Source organism: Arachis duranensis, chromosome 9 (genome assembly GCF_000817695.3).
Source record: "Arachis duranensis cultivar V14167 chromosome 9, aradu.V14167.gnm2.J7QH, whole genome shotgun sequence".
NCBI classification, from domain to species: Eukaryota; Viridiplantae; Streptophyta; class Magnoliopsida; order Fabales; family Fabaceae; genus Arachis; species Arachis duranensis.
Window position 1 is genome coordinate 14,923,407 of NC_029780.3, and position 15,595 is coordinate 14,939,001.

At 36.8% G+C, this 15,595-nt stretch overlaps 1 long non-coding RNA gene across 1 annotated transcript; it reads left to right on the forward strand.

The window, feature by feature from the left end:
• The first annotated feature begins 392 nt into the window (after nucleotides 1-392).
• LOC110275264 (uncharacterized) lies at nucleotides 393-1,042 on the forward strand. Its single transcript, XR_002367620.2, has 3 exons — nucleotides 393-439; nucleotides 528-626; nucleotides 977-1,042. It is a non-coding gene; the product is annotated as an uncharacterized LOC110275264 (long non-coding RNA).
• Nucleotides 1,043-15,595: the final 14,553 nt, after the last annotated feature.

A 15,595-nucleotide genomic window follows, 5' to 3' on the forward strand; every position in this document is an offset into this window, starting at 1 on the left:
TCAAACTTCTATCATAATTCTTTTTTTTAGTTAACATATACATACCGGCTTGTATTCATTTTTATTCTGGGGCTATTTGTTATCTTTCTCATTAGATTGTTAAAATAATTGTACTCTTTCAATCAATAATAAAAATTCATAAAAGTTAGGGTTATAATAGTAAAGGAAAGCAAACATTAGGCAAATTTACTGTGAGTAATTAACTTGTAATAAATATTAGTGTGCTCAATTTTATGATCTTAAAAATCAGAATATACTGTATAGTACATACATATTTGCTGATTTTTTTATTTGGATGTTCAAATAGCTATGATATTCTCTGCTTTATTGCAACTCCAGCTTGCACAAAAATCCTTCGTATGCTGATAATGTGAATGATGAATAATGTTCAAGGGTTGATATTCATGGAATTCTTCTTCTGAGAACTTTGATTGGAAAGGTCAGAGGGCTGCATTGATTATTTTGCTTTTTAAAGTTTTAGAAATACATAGTTGCAAATTAAATGCAAGGATTCTTCTTTTGTTCAGATATTTGGCAGCATTGGATCAGTAGGAGGAGGCCTTGCTTTAGGTAAAGAGGGTCCTCTTGTCCATACTAGTGCTTGTATTGCTTCTTTGCTTGGACAAGTAAGTATGTACTACTCAGTATATGGTAGTATCGAAATGGTATGTTAAGAGTACAATATGCGCATAGTATGTGTTAGATCTTTCAGTATGTCCTTTCAATGTTTTGTTTCCTTAAATAAAGAGGCTAAAATGCATTGGCAATACCACATGAAGTGTCCATTGTATTTTAACTGACCATTTAAATGAACTTTGCTTTATAATTTATTAACACTTGCACATTATATTACTTGAATTATCCTCTGATGCTGCTGTGCATTACTCTTTTAATACTATTTTTGTGTGATTTTCACTGAATATATATTTTACATGGAAGAAACTGATATAATCTGTTGGCGTCGTGTCTTGAGTAGGGTGGTTCCACTAAGTATCCTATAAATTCAAGATGGTTTCAAGTATTCAAAAGTGATCGAGATCGCTGAGTGATGAGCGGATATTTTATACGCTTTTTGGGAGTAATTTCATGTAGATTTTAGTATGTTTTAATTAGTTTTTAGTATAATATTATTAGTTTTTAGGCAAAAATCATATTTCTGGACTTTACTATAAGTTTGTGTGTTTTTCTGTGATTTCAGGTATTTTCTGGCTGAAATTGAGGGAGTTGAGCAAAAATATGATTTAGGCTGAAAAAGGACTGCTGATGCTGTTGGATCCTGACCTCCCTGCACTCGGAATGGATTTTTTGGAGCTACAGGAGTCCAATTGGCGCGCTCTTAATGGCGTTAAAAAGTAGACATCCAGGGCTTTCCAGCAATATATAATAGTCCATACTTTGCGCGAAGATAGACGACGTAACTTGGCGTTGAACGCCAAGTAGAAATTGACGATGTAACTTGGCGTTGAACGCCAAGTACATGCTGCTGTCTGGAGTTAAACGCCAGAAACACGTCATGATCCGGAGTTGAACGCCCAAAACATGTTATAACTTAGAGTTCAACTCCAAGAAAAGCCTCAGCTCGTGGATAGCTTTAGTCTCAGCCCCAGCACACACCAAGTGGGCCCCAGAAGTGGATTTCTGCACCAATTATCTTAGTTTACTCATATTCTGTAAACCTAGGTTACTAGTTTACTATTTAAACAACTTTTAGAGACTAAACTCCATTGTTGGGGGTGAGGAGCTCCGCAGCGTCTCGATGAATTAATGCAATTAATTTTGTTTTCTTTCTGGGATTGAATGACTGTGACGAGCTTCAAACTCCTTAAGGCTGGGCGTTAGTGACAGACGCAAAAGAATCAATGGATTCTATTCCAACCTGATTGAGAACCGACAGATGATTAGTCGTGCTGTGACAGAGCATTTGGACCATTTTCACTGAGAGGATGGGAAGTAGCCATTGACAACGGTGACACCCTACATAGAGCTTGCCATGGAAGGAACCTTGCGTGTGGGAAAAGGATTTCAAGGAAAAGTTGAAATTCAGAGGACAAACATCTCCAAAACTCCAACATATTCTCCATTATTAAAGTAACAACTATTTATTTTATGCCCTTTTTACTTTATACGAGGCTAAAGAATCCTATTGGTATCCTGATTAAGATTAATAAAATAAACATAGCTTGCTTCAATCCAACAATCTCCATGGGATTCGACCCTTACTCACGTAAGGTATTACTTGGACGACCCAGTGCACTTGCTGGTTAGTTGTGCGGATTGCAAAAAGTGTGATTACAATTTCGTGCACCACTGAGATCTGGTAACTTGTGGGTCTGCAGTAGGAGTTGCTGCTGCATTTAGAGCTCCTATTGGTGGTGTATTATTTGCATTAGAAGAGGTAACATCTTAATTTGTAAGGAATTCTTAGTGACATGGCTCTTTTTTATTAGAAGGGGAAACATGGTAAATCATTCATCATATATATTTTTGTTTTGATTTGTTTCCTATACTCTCGAAGGTGGAGGAGTTAACTTATGTGGCGTGTCTTCTTCACTTCTGCTATTGTTGCTGTTGTAGTGCGAACTGCAACGGGATGGTGTAAGAATGGAAATTGCGAACATTTTGGGTATGGCAGATTCATAATATGGGATATATCAGAGTAAAGATCTGTGCTTTCACCTTTTTCAGTGCCAGTTGAGTATTAAAGTTTTATTTTTGTCCTTTTCCGTTGACTGATTTTATTTTTAGTGGTCAAGAGGATTATTCCTTTGTAGAGCTATTGCCAATGGCTATTATTAGGGTTACTGGAGGCCTACTAGGTAAGAGTTTTCACCTTTGTTTTGCACTTCAATGTATTATGAATTTTTTACATTTTGTAACTAAGTATAAGGAAATGGATATGTGACACTTGGAATTGTAATTCTTATTTTCTTGTTATGACTTTGATTTTTGGTACTTTATGATCAAAGCCTACTTTTGTGGTGACAAGTTTATATATAAGATTTTTTATGGGGAAATTTATATATATGTTGGATTGGTTGATATATACAATGTAAAATTGGTCTATGATTTAAAAATTATATATAAATTTTGCACAAAATAAATGAAAAAAATCTCTGACCTAATTTATGGCCACGCTTAAAAAGTGTGGCTATATCTTACTATTGGCTTCAATAGGCACGCTTAATAAATGTGGCCATAACCTAAAAATTGGAACACTTAAAAAGTGTACCCATATCCTCATCTATTGGCATGCTTCTTAAGCGTACCCGTATCTTTCAGTAATCATAAATAGCCATGCTTACCAAGCATAGCCATACATTACCTTATTAGCACGTTTAAAAAGTGTAGCCATATCTTACCTTATTGGCACACTTTAAAAGCGTAACCAAAATAAACAATCTGGGACGCTTTAGAAGCGTGGCGATATGTGGACTTTTCGGTACAATTTTCAAGCATAGCTATAGGCTAACACCTATTGCCACGCTTTTAAACGTGGCAAGAGATATAAGCATGGCAAAAAAGAAAGCGTGCCGATAGATCCACAAAAGTGTGACGATAGAGCAACCGACACACTCGCGGATGTGACCCTTTTAAAAGTGTACCGATAGCTCAAAAAGCGTGCGAAAAACTATCGGTATGCTTTTAAGCACTTTTCGACACGCTTTAAAAGCGTGGCAAAAAGCTTATTTTCTTGTAGTAATTCATTCTTCTTCATCTTTCTTCCATAACATTTTTCACTTTTATCACTTGCCAACACAACCACCACTACCTCCATCGCAAAGTCCACCATCCCACTAGATCTACTTTTCTACCCCCACTTCTCCCAAATAATTTAATATTGCCATAACCACCATGACCTCTTCCATATGTCCTACAATTTCTTTATCTTTTGTCTCTTCGAATCCCTAATTCTTTGTGGCTGTCACTCCTTCTCACCATCATTGCTCCTCTCGAATCCCGTTGCATAAACCATCATCTCCTCTCCCTTAACACGCTTTTCCTTCTTCACTCCCTAATACTTCTCGATACTCCCCGATGCTCCGCAACATGACAGTTGTGACAATGACGATGAATGTGCAATGAGGCGGTGATGCTGAAAGGGCTTATGCCACTTAACGTGCCACTGGATCGGTGGCTTTTTGTGTTCAACGGAGTGGTAGGGCTTATGCAGTGCGAGCGTGCCGTGAACTGGTGGATTCCAACGATGATGGTGAAATTCTTATTATGTTTGATATGGATAGGATTTTACGAAATGGAGGGTATTTGTGGCTTAATAGATTGTACAGTAAAAGGGTGCAACTTGAAAATATTTTTACACTGTTGATTGAAAAATTTAGTTACAAGAAAATCAAGAGTACTACTAAAAATAAGTCTGACATTGGTGGCATCTAGAGTGATTAAAATTTTTTCATTATATTATTTTATAAGTCTACATTAAGATGATAAGTTGAAACTTTTTTACTTCTTGATTTGTTGTTTTGATTTAATTTTAAAATGTTTAATAATACTATTAGAGATAAAAATAATGATAAAAATAAAAAAATATTCTAGAGCAAAGATGAAAAAAATGATATTTATAGATTTATTTTAATAAAATTAAAATTTTGTTAGTTGTGTCTAACAATAATAAACTTTTATGATTATTAAATTGATTTAAATTTTTCGTGATCAATTTTATTGGCGTTAAAATTTTGTATGACAAAAGTAGTTATTTACTCAAAAACATATAAAGAAACATGATTATTATCTAATAAACAACACTTTTTGTAACAACTATTTTAATATGAGTTTATGCCTGATTCATAAGTTTAGATTAATCAGAATATCACATGATCCTAAATACTAAACTCCATATATATATAAAACCACATAGTTGATTTAAAAACATTTTAGTATTTTTTTAATGACCAGGTTAATTACATAAAAAAATAATAATTACAAGAGAGTGACATCATTAAATCAAGTACACAACCAACTATGCTACAATTACACTTAGAATAAGTAAGACGCAATATTAAATTCTAAAGACTAATAAATATTGGTATCTAAAAATTTATATTATTAACAAAATAATCTAAAAAAATTATTAACGACAAATAAATCTCCAAAAAATTTAAAAATTCGACAAGAAAATTGAATATTAACTTAAATATATATTCTAAAAGAAAAGATTCTAAAAATTAGATTTTGATGTAAATTTTTACAATTTTTATTAGAAGAATAAGTTCTTTTTATTCTTAAAATTTAGTCCTTTTATATCAAGTGATTTTAAAAAAAAAATTTATTGATGACCACATATTTTTTAAAAATAAAAAAAAAATCTAGAGAACAAATGTTGTTCTGAATTTTTTTTAGATACATTCTAAATATTTATTCAAATATTGACATAAAAAAGTTAGATCAAATAAATAAGTCATTGCTAAATATAAATTTTTTTGTCATTTATAAAAAATACTTTATTAATTATTTTTATCACATTCTAAAATTATTTAAAAGATATTTTTATCAATAACAATTTTTAAAGACCTTTATGTCAATGTCAGATCTTTCAGATATTAAATTAATAGTTAACTCAATTATATATAACAAAATAAGTATAATCATTGTCTTATACATAACATCTCCTTACCCAATTCACATAAGAGTTTCGTAGACAAATCGAAGCTCGTGAACTCATCAAAAGAAAACATTGACTTTTTTTACTAAGCCACTAATAAAAAAGTCTGATATGATACCTGGTGTACGAAATTGCAATCACACTTTTTGCAATTCGCATAACTAACTAGCAAGTGTACTGGGTCGTCCAAGTAATACCTTACGTGAGTAAGGGTCGAATCCCACGGAGATTGTTGGTTTGAAGCAAGCTATGTTTATTTTATTAATCTTAGTCAGGATACCAATAGGATTCTTTAACCTCGTATAAAGTAAAAAGGGCATAAAATAAATAGTTGTTACTTTAATGATAGAGAATATGTTGGAGTTTTGGAGATGCTTTGTCCTCTGAATTTCAACTTTTCCATGAAATCCTTTTTTCACACGCAAAGTTCCTTCCACGGCAAGCTCTATGTTGGGTGTCACCGTTGTCAATGGCTACTTCCCATCCTCTCAGTGAAAATGGTCCAAATGCCCTGTCACAGCACGGCTAATCATCTGTCGGTTCTCAATCAGGTTGGAATAGAATCCATTGATTCTTTTGCGTCTGTCACTAACGCCCAGCCTTCAGGAGTTTGAAGCTCGTCACAGTCATTCAATCCCAGAATCCTACTCGGAATACCACAGACAAGGTTTAGACTTTCCGGATTCTCATGAATGCCGCCATCAATCCGGCTTATACCACGAAGATTCTGGTTAAGGAATCTAAGAGATACTCATTCAATCTGATGTAGAACGGAGGTGGTTGTCAGGCACACGTTCATGAATTGAGGAAGGTGATGAGTGTCACGGATCATCACCTTCTTCATAATTAAGCGCGAATGAACATCTTAGATAAGAACAAGCGTGTTTGAATGGAAAACAAAAGTAATTGCATTAATTCATCGAGACGCTGCAGAGCTCCTCACCCCCAACAATGGAGTTTAGAGACTCATGCTCTCAAAGAGTGTATAATTCAGATCTGAAAATGTCATAAGGTACAAGATAAGTCTCTAAAAGTTGTTTAAATAGTAAACTAGTAACCTAGGTTTACAGAATATGAATGAACTAAGATAATTGGTGCAGAAATCCACTTTTGGGGCCCACTTGGTGTGTGCTGGGGCTGAGACTAAAGCTATCCACGAGCTGAGGCTTTTCTTGGAGTTGAAGTCAAAGTTATAATGTGTTTTGGGCGTTCAACTCCGGATCATGACGTGTTTCTGGCGTTTAACTCCAGACAGCAGCATATACTTGGCGTTCAACGCCAAGTTACGTCGTCTATCTTTGTGCAAAGTATGGACTATTATATATTGCTAGAAAGCCCTGGATGTCTACTTTCCAACGCCGTTGAGAACGCGCCAATTGGACTCCTGTAGCTCCAAAAAATTTATTCCGAGTGCAGGGAGGTCAGGATCCAACAGCATCAGCAGTTCTTTTTCAGCCTAACTCAGATTTTTGCTCAGCTCCCTCAATTTCAGCCAGAAATTACCTGAAATCACAGAAAAACACACAAACTCATAGTAAAGTCTAGAATTATGATTTTTGCCTAAAAACTAATAATATTCTACTAAAAACTAATTAAAACATACTAAAATCTACATGAAATTACCCCCAAAAAGCGTATAAAATATCCGCTCATCACAACACCAAACTTAAACTGTTGCTTGTCCTCAAGCAACTAGATAAATAAAATAGGATTAAAAGAAATTAAGAAGTAATAATATTTTAGAGTTTTTAAGTGGAGCTCAGATTCTTATTAGATGAGCGGGGCTTGTTGCTTTTTGTTTCTGAACAGTTTTGGCATCTCCCTTTATCCTTTGAAATTCAGAATGATTGGTATCCATAGGAACTCAGAATTCAGATAGTATTATTGATTCTCCTAGTGTAGTATGTTGATTCTTGAACACAGTTACTTTATGAGTCTTGGCCATGGCCCTAAGCACTTTGTTTTCCAGTATTACCACCAAATACATAAATGCCACAGACACATGACTAGGTGAACCTTTTCAGATTGTGACTCAGCTTTGCTAAAGTCCCCAGTTAGAGGTGTCCAGAGCTCTTAAGCACACTCTTTTTGCTTTGGATAACGACTTTAACCACTCAGTCTCAAGCTTTTCACTTGGACCTGCATGCCACAAGCACATGGTTAGGGACAGCTTGATTTAGCCGCTTAGGCCTGGAATTACTTCTTTAGGCCCTCCTATCCACTGATGCTCAAAGCCTTGGATCCTTTTCACTCTTGCCTTTTGGTTTTAAGGGCTGTTGGCTTTTATTCCTTTTCTTGATCCAATGATTTCTTGTAACAAGAAAATTTTTTTTTGACTGCTTTTTCTTGCTTCAAGAATCAATTTCATGATTTTTCAGATCATCAATAACATTTTTCGTGTTCCTCATTCTTTCAAGAGCCAATATTCATAAAATTCAAGATAAAAATTATGCACTGTTCAAGCATTCATTCAGAGAACAAAAAGTGTTGCCACCAAATATAGTTAATTATAATTTTTATTATTAAGAACTCGAAAATAAATTACTTCTTTATTCTAATTAACTACTATTTTATTCATGCCTGATGATGATGAGAAAAATAAATTATAACTTAATTGGAAATAAAACCAGAATAAATATACTAATTACTACTACTACTACTATATATATCCCCTAAGATAAATTTCTATAGTAACACTATCACAGAGTTAAGCTAACATTAGAACTCAACAACCTGTGTTTTGGGAAGTAGATGTTCCTCTGATCTGTGGGATGCTTGGTCCTTCAAGGATTAATTTCTGGCGCTTCAGCTCCCTTAAATCACGCCCTTGTTCTTCTTGTTCCTTAAGCAGTTTGCAAAGCATGCTGCTTTGATTGTTCTGTTCTTCCTTTATTTGGTTCATAGCTTCTTGCAATTTGGAAATAGATGCTTCAATATGTTTTCAATATTCGAATTGAGGAAGTTCTGGGAGGACTTCCTGTGCTCTCCTCTTGATTGGATCATCCTGCAGCTGTTGTCTGTCCATTGATATTCTAGTGATTGGCCTTTCAACTGAGATATACTCTGTTATTCCCATCTTCACTCCGGCATCTCTGCAAAGCTCAGAACGGTTGCTGGTGGGCAATATGGAACGCCCAATGAAATCCAGCCAGCCTCTGGCTGCTGGTTTGAGATCTTCTCTTTTGAGTTGATTTGGGATGCCAGTCGTGCTGGTGGTCCACCTGGCTTCGGGGATGCATATATCCTCTAGAATCTTGTCCAGGCTTTTGTTTACCCTCATCATTCTCCTATTAAAGGAATCTGGGTCATCTTTCAGTTGAGGAAGCTTAAAGATCTCCCTGATTTTGTCAGGATGGGTATGAACAATCTTTCCTCTGACTAAGGTCCGATGGTCATAGAGGGCTGCTCCAATTATTCTTTGCCTGTCTGTCTGCCATAGATTAGCATAGAACTCCTGAACCATGTTCCTTCCCACTTTCGTTTCAGGATTAGCTAGAATTTCCCAGTTCCTGTTTCGAATTTGTTCTTGGATCTTCGGATATTCATCTTCCTTCATATCAAACTTGACTTCCGGGATCACTGATCTGTGGCTCATTATTTTGTAGTAATGGTCTGAATGTTCTTTAGTTAAGAACTTCCCTTGATTCTAAAGTGGCTTTGGAATATTCTCTTTCTTGCCTCTTGGGTTGAGTTGTTTTCCTTTAGGGGCCATGATCAAAGTGAGAATGTTTTCGTGATCACGGATAAGCACACCAAACTTAGAGGTTTGCTTGTCCTCAAGTAAAAGAAAAGAGAGAAGAGGAATGAGAGGAGAGCAAGTGTGGAATGGTGGATGAGGAGAGGGGCGCCGAAAGCGGATATAAAGGGAGGGGGTGGGTATTCGAAAATAAGAAAAAGATATAAGATAAAAGATATGATTTATAAAAGATAAATATGACAAGAAAATGATATAATTTAAAAAGATATGAATGATATTTAAAAATAAATTTGAAATTTATAATTTGAAAAAGATTTTAAAAGATAGTGAAGTTTGAAAAGAAATTGGAAAAAGAGTTGGATTGGATTTGAAAAGAAAAAGTTTATGTTTATGTATGAAGCCATATTATTAAAAAAAAGGGTTTAGAAATTAGGGTTTTTAGAAAACTAATTTGATATGAGGGATGACAATTTGAAACATGTTTATGCAAGAAATCATGAATTGAAACATAAAAAATTAGAAAATTTGTAAAGAAAAACGAATTTTACCTCATCCCCACCATCCTGGCGTTAAACGCCCAAACGCTGCATGTTTTGGGCGTTTAACGCCCAATTGATTCTCCTAGGCCTTCAACGCCCAGCTGTTGCTTCTTTCTGGCGTTGAACGCCAGGAAGTCCTTTGTCACTGGGCGTTTTTCTGAACGCCCAGGACGCTATGATTCTGGCGTTAAACGCCCAGATGCAGCTTCTTTCTGGCGTTCAACGCCCAGAAGATGCTCATTTCTGGCGTTCAACGCCCAGATTGCTACCTTTACTGGCGTTGAACGCCCAGTGGATGCTTCTTTTGGGCGTTCAATGCCCAAAACGTTTCTCACTGGCTTTTCCATGCTAGTGAGCTTCCAAATTCCGCTGTAACTCTGTGAACTCAAACAATTGTTATTTTATCTTTTGAAGATACTTGACACATACCTGTAAAGAAAAGGAAATTTATTTAATTAGTAAATAAACTTTGTAAATGGCTGGGTTGCCTCCCAGCAAGCGCTTCTTTATTGTCTTTAGCTGGACTATTACTGAGCTCTAATCAAGTCTCAGTTTTGAGCATTCTTGCTCAAAATTGCTCTCAAGATAATGTTTAATTCTCTGTCCATTAACAATGAACTTTTTGTTAGAGTCATTATCCTGAAGCTCTACGTATCCATATGGTGATGCACTTGTAATCACATATGGACCTCTCCACCGGGACTTTAATTTCCCGGGGAATAATTTGAGCCTAGAATTGAATAGCAGAACTTTCTGCCCCGGCTCAAAGACTCTAGATGACAATTTCTTATCATGCCATCTTTTCGCTTTCTCTTTGTATATTTTTGCATTCTCGAAAACATTGAGTCTAAATTCCTCTAGCTAGGATTCTTTTGAGTTCTCTGTTTGAGACTTCAGCTTGCCCATTAGTCTGTGGATGGTATGGAGTGGCTACCCTGTGGCTGACTCCATAACGAACCAAGGTAGAGTAAAGCTGTTTATTGCAAAAATGACTGCCCCCATCACTGATTGATACTCTAGGGGTACCAAATCTGCTGAAGATGTGTTTCTGGAGGAATTTTAACACTGTCTTAGTGTCATTAGTGGGTGTAGCAATAGCTTCCACCCATTTGGATACATAATCCACTGCCACCAGTATATAAGTGTTTGAGTATGATGGTGGGAAAGGTCCCATGAAGTCAATACCCCATACATCAAACAACTCAATCTCCAAGATTCCTTGTTGAGGCATGGCATAACTGTGAGGCAGATTGCCAGATCTTTGGCAATTTTCACAATTAAGTACAAACGCTCGGGAATCTTTATAGAGAGTAGGCCAGTAGAAGCCACATTGGAGGACTCTTGTGGCTGTTCGCTCACTTCCAAAATGTCCTCCATACTATGATCCATGGCAGTGCCATAGAATCTTCTGCGCTTCTTCCTTAGGCACACATCTACGAATTACTCCGTCTACACATCTCTTGAAGAGATATGGTTCATCCCAAAGATAGTATTTTGCATCTGTGATCAATTTCTTTGATTGCAGCCTACTGTACTCTTTGGGTATGAATCTCACTCCCTTATAGTTTGCAATATCTGCAAACCATGGCACTTCCTAGATGGCAAAGAGTTGCTCATCCAGAAAGGTTTCAGAGATCTCAGTGAGAGGGAGGGACGCCCCTTCTACTGGTTCTATTCGGGACAGGTGATCTGCTACTTGGTTTTCTGTCCCTTTTCTGTCTCTTATTTCTATATCAAACTCTTGCAGAAGTAACACCCATCTTATAAGTCTGGGTTTTGAATCCTGTTTTGTGAGTAGATATTTAAGAACAGCATGATCAGTGTACACAATTACTTTTGATCCTACTAAATAGGATCTGAATTTGTCAATGGCGTAAACCACTGCAAGTAGCTCTTTTTTTGTGGTTGTGTAATTCTTCTGTGCGTCATTTAGAACACGGCTGGCATAGTAAATGATGTGCAGAAGCTTGTCATGCCTTTGTCCCAACACTGCACCAATGGCATGGTCACTGGCATCACACATCAATTCAAATGGTAATGTCCAGTCTGGTGCAGAGATGATTGGTGCTGTGACCAATTTAGCTTTCAGTGTCTCAAATGCCTGCAGACACTCTTTATCAAAGATAAATGGCGTGTCAGCAGCTAGCAGGTTGCTCAGAGGTTTGGCGATTTTTGAAAAATCCTTTATAAACCTCCTATAGAATCCTGCATGCCCCAAAAAGCTTCTGATTGCCTTAACATTGGTAGGTGGTGGTAATTTTTCAATTACCTCTACCTTAGCTTGATCCACCTCTATCCCCTTGTTCAAGATTTTGTGCCCAAGGACAATTCCTTCAGTCACCATAAAGTGAAATTTTTCCCAGTTTAAAACCAGGTTAGTCTCTTGACATCTTTTCAGAACAAGTGCTAAATGGTTAAGGCAGGAGCTGAATGAGTCTCCAAATACTGAAAAGTCATCCATGAAGACTTCCAGAAATTTTTCCACCATATCAGAGAAAATTGAGAGCATGCACCTCTGAAAGTTTGCAGGTGTGTTGCATAGGCCAAATGGCATCCTTCTGTACGCAAATACTCCAGATGGACATGTGAATGCCGGTTTCTCTTGATCCTGGGGATCTACTGCAATTTGATTATAACCTGAATATCCATCCAGGAAGCAGTAGTATTCATGACCTTCCAATCTTTCTAGCATCTGGTCTATGAATGGTAAAGGAAAATGATCCTTTCTGGTGGCTGTATTGAGCCTTCTATAATCAATACACATACGTCACCCAGTAACTGTTCTTGTAGGAACCAGTTCATTTTTTTCATTATGAACCACTGTCATGCCACCTTTCTTAGGGACGACTTGGACAAGGCTTACCCAGGGGCTATCAGAAATAGGATAAATAATCTCAGCCTCTAGTAACTTAGTGACCTCTTTCTGCACTACCTCCTTCATGGCTGGGTTCAGCCGCCTTTGTGGTTGAACCACTGGCTTGGCGTCACCCTCCAGTAAGATCTTGTGCATGCATCTGGCTGGGCTAATGCCCTTGAGATCACTGATGGACCACCCAAGAGCTGTGTTGTGTGTCCTTAGCACTTGAATTAGTGTTTCCTCTTCCTGTGGCTCTAAGGTAGAGCTTATGATTACAGGAAAGGTATCACCTTCTCCCAGGAATACATATTTTAGGGATGGTGGTAATGGTTTGAGCTCGGGTTTAGGAGGCTTCTCCTCATCCTGAGGGATTTTCAGAGGTTCTACTATTCTCTCTGATTCCTCCAGATCAGGCTGAACATCTTTAAAGATGTCCTCTAGCTCTGATTCGAGACTCTCAGCCATATTGACCTCTCTTACCAGAGAGTCAATAATATCAACACTCATGCAGTCATTTGGGGTGTCTGGATGTTGCATGGCTTTGACAACATTCAACTTGAACTCCTCCTCATTGACTCTCAAGGTTACTTCCCTTTTTTGGACGTCAATGAGGGTTCGGCCAGTTGCTAGGAAAGGTCTTCCTAGAATGAGAGTTGCACTCTTGTGCTCCTCCATTTCCAGCACCACAAAGTCAGTAGGAAAGGCGAATGGCCCGACTTTGACAATCATGTCTTCAATCACTCCTGATGGGTATTTAATGGAGCCATCAGCAAGTTGAAGACATATCCGGGTTGGTTTGATTTCTTCAGTCAAACCAAGCTTTTTGATAGTAGATGCAGGTATTAGGTTGATACTTTCCCCAAGATCACATAAAGCTTGCTTGGTGCAATTACCCTCTAATGTGCATGGTATCATAAAGCTCCCGGGATCCTTAAGCTTCTCAGGTAAGCTTTTCAGAATGACTGCGCTGCATTCTTCAGTGAGGTAGACTTTTTCAGTTTCCCTCCAATCCTTCTTATGACTTAATATCTCTTTCATGAACTTAGCATAAGAGGGTATTTGCTCAAGTGCTTCTGCAAACGGAATCTTTATTTCAAGAGTCCTGAGATAGTCTGCAAAGCGAGCAAATTACTTATCCTGTTCCGCTTGGTGGAGTTTTTGAGGATAAGGCATTTTGGCTTTATATTCCTCAACCTTAGTTGCTGCAGGGTTATTACCTACAGAAGTGGGTTGGGAAGCCTTTTTAGAAAGGTTGTTATCAGCACTTGTATATGACTGATCCCCCACTGGTGTTTGAATGCCAGGGGTGGAAGCTGGAGTGGTGTTAGACGCCACCTCCTTATTTGTTACTGGCGTCTGAACGCCAGAACTATGCTTCCCTTCGGCGTTCAACGCCGGATTCATGCTTGTTTCTGGCGTTGAACGCCAGGAATGAGCATGGTCTGGCCGTTCAGTGCCAGCATTATTCCTCTCTGGGCTCTGATTGTCCTCAGAGGGATTTTGGGTAGCCATTTGTTCATTTCTTGGCTTCCTACTGCTTTGAAGTGAGGTATTCAATATTTTCCCACTTCTTAATTGAACTGCTTGGCATTCTTCTGTTATTTGTTTTGACAGTTACTTTTCTATTTGCTTTAACTGTACTTTCATATTCCTGTTAGCCATTCTTGTTTCCTGTAGTATTTCCTTGAATTCGGCTAGCTGCTGAGTTAGAAAGTCTAATTGCTGATTAAATTCATTAGCCTGATCCACAGGACTGAGTTCAGCAGTTACTGTTTTAGCTTCTTCTTTCATGGAGGATTCACTGCTTAGGTACATATGCTGATTTCTGGAAACTATATCAATAAGCTCTTGAGCTTCTTCAATTGTTTTTCTCATATGTATAGATCCACCAGCTAAGTGGTCTAGAGAAATCTGAGCTTTTTTCTGTAAGCCCATAGTAGAAGATGTCTAATTGCACCCACTCTGAAAACATTTCAGAGGGGCATTTTCTTAGCATCTCTCTGTATCTCTCCCAGACATCATAAAGAGATTCATTATCTCCTTGTTTGAAGCCTTGGATGCTTAGCCTTAGCTGTGTCATCCGTTTTGGAGGGAAATAGTGATTCAAGAATTTTTCTGACAGCTGTTTCCATATTTTTATGCTGTTCTTAGGCTGGTTATTTAACCACCTCTTAGCTTGATCTTTTACAGCAAATAGAAATAGTAATAATCTGTAGACATCCTGATCTACTTCCTTATCTTGCACTGTAATTTATTTTATAAAAAATTTATTTTATAAAATAAAATAAAAACGAAATAAATAAAAGAAATTGAAAATATTTTGAAATTGAAATCTGAATTTTTATATAAAATTTTCGACAATGTAGTTCAAAATTAGTTAGAAAAGATATTTTTTTTGAAATTTGATTTTTATGATGAAAGAGGAAAACACACAAAAGACACAAGACTTAAAATTTTTAGATCCAATGCTCCTTATTTTCGAAAATTTTGGAGGGAAAACACCAAGGAACACCACACTTAAAAATTTTAAGATCAAAACACATGAAAGACTCAAGAACACCTTGAAGATTCACAAGAACACCAAGAACAAAAGAAAGAACACCAAACTTAAAATTTTTAGAAAACCAAGACAAATTTTCGAAATTTAAAGAAAAATTAACAAGGAAACACCAAACTTAGAGTTTGGCACAATATTCAATCAAAGAAAAATTATTTTTGAAAAAGATTCCAAAGAAGATACCCAATTATCAAGAACAACTACTAATGCTCCAGCCAATTGGGCAGTAACTTCAGTGTTGATTTTAAAGATGTATTATATTTATGGATAAAAGTATAAATTTTTTAAAGTTAATGTTTTGAAAAAGCACAAGAAAAACAAGAAAAGA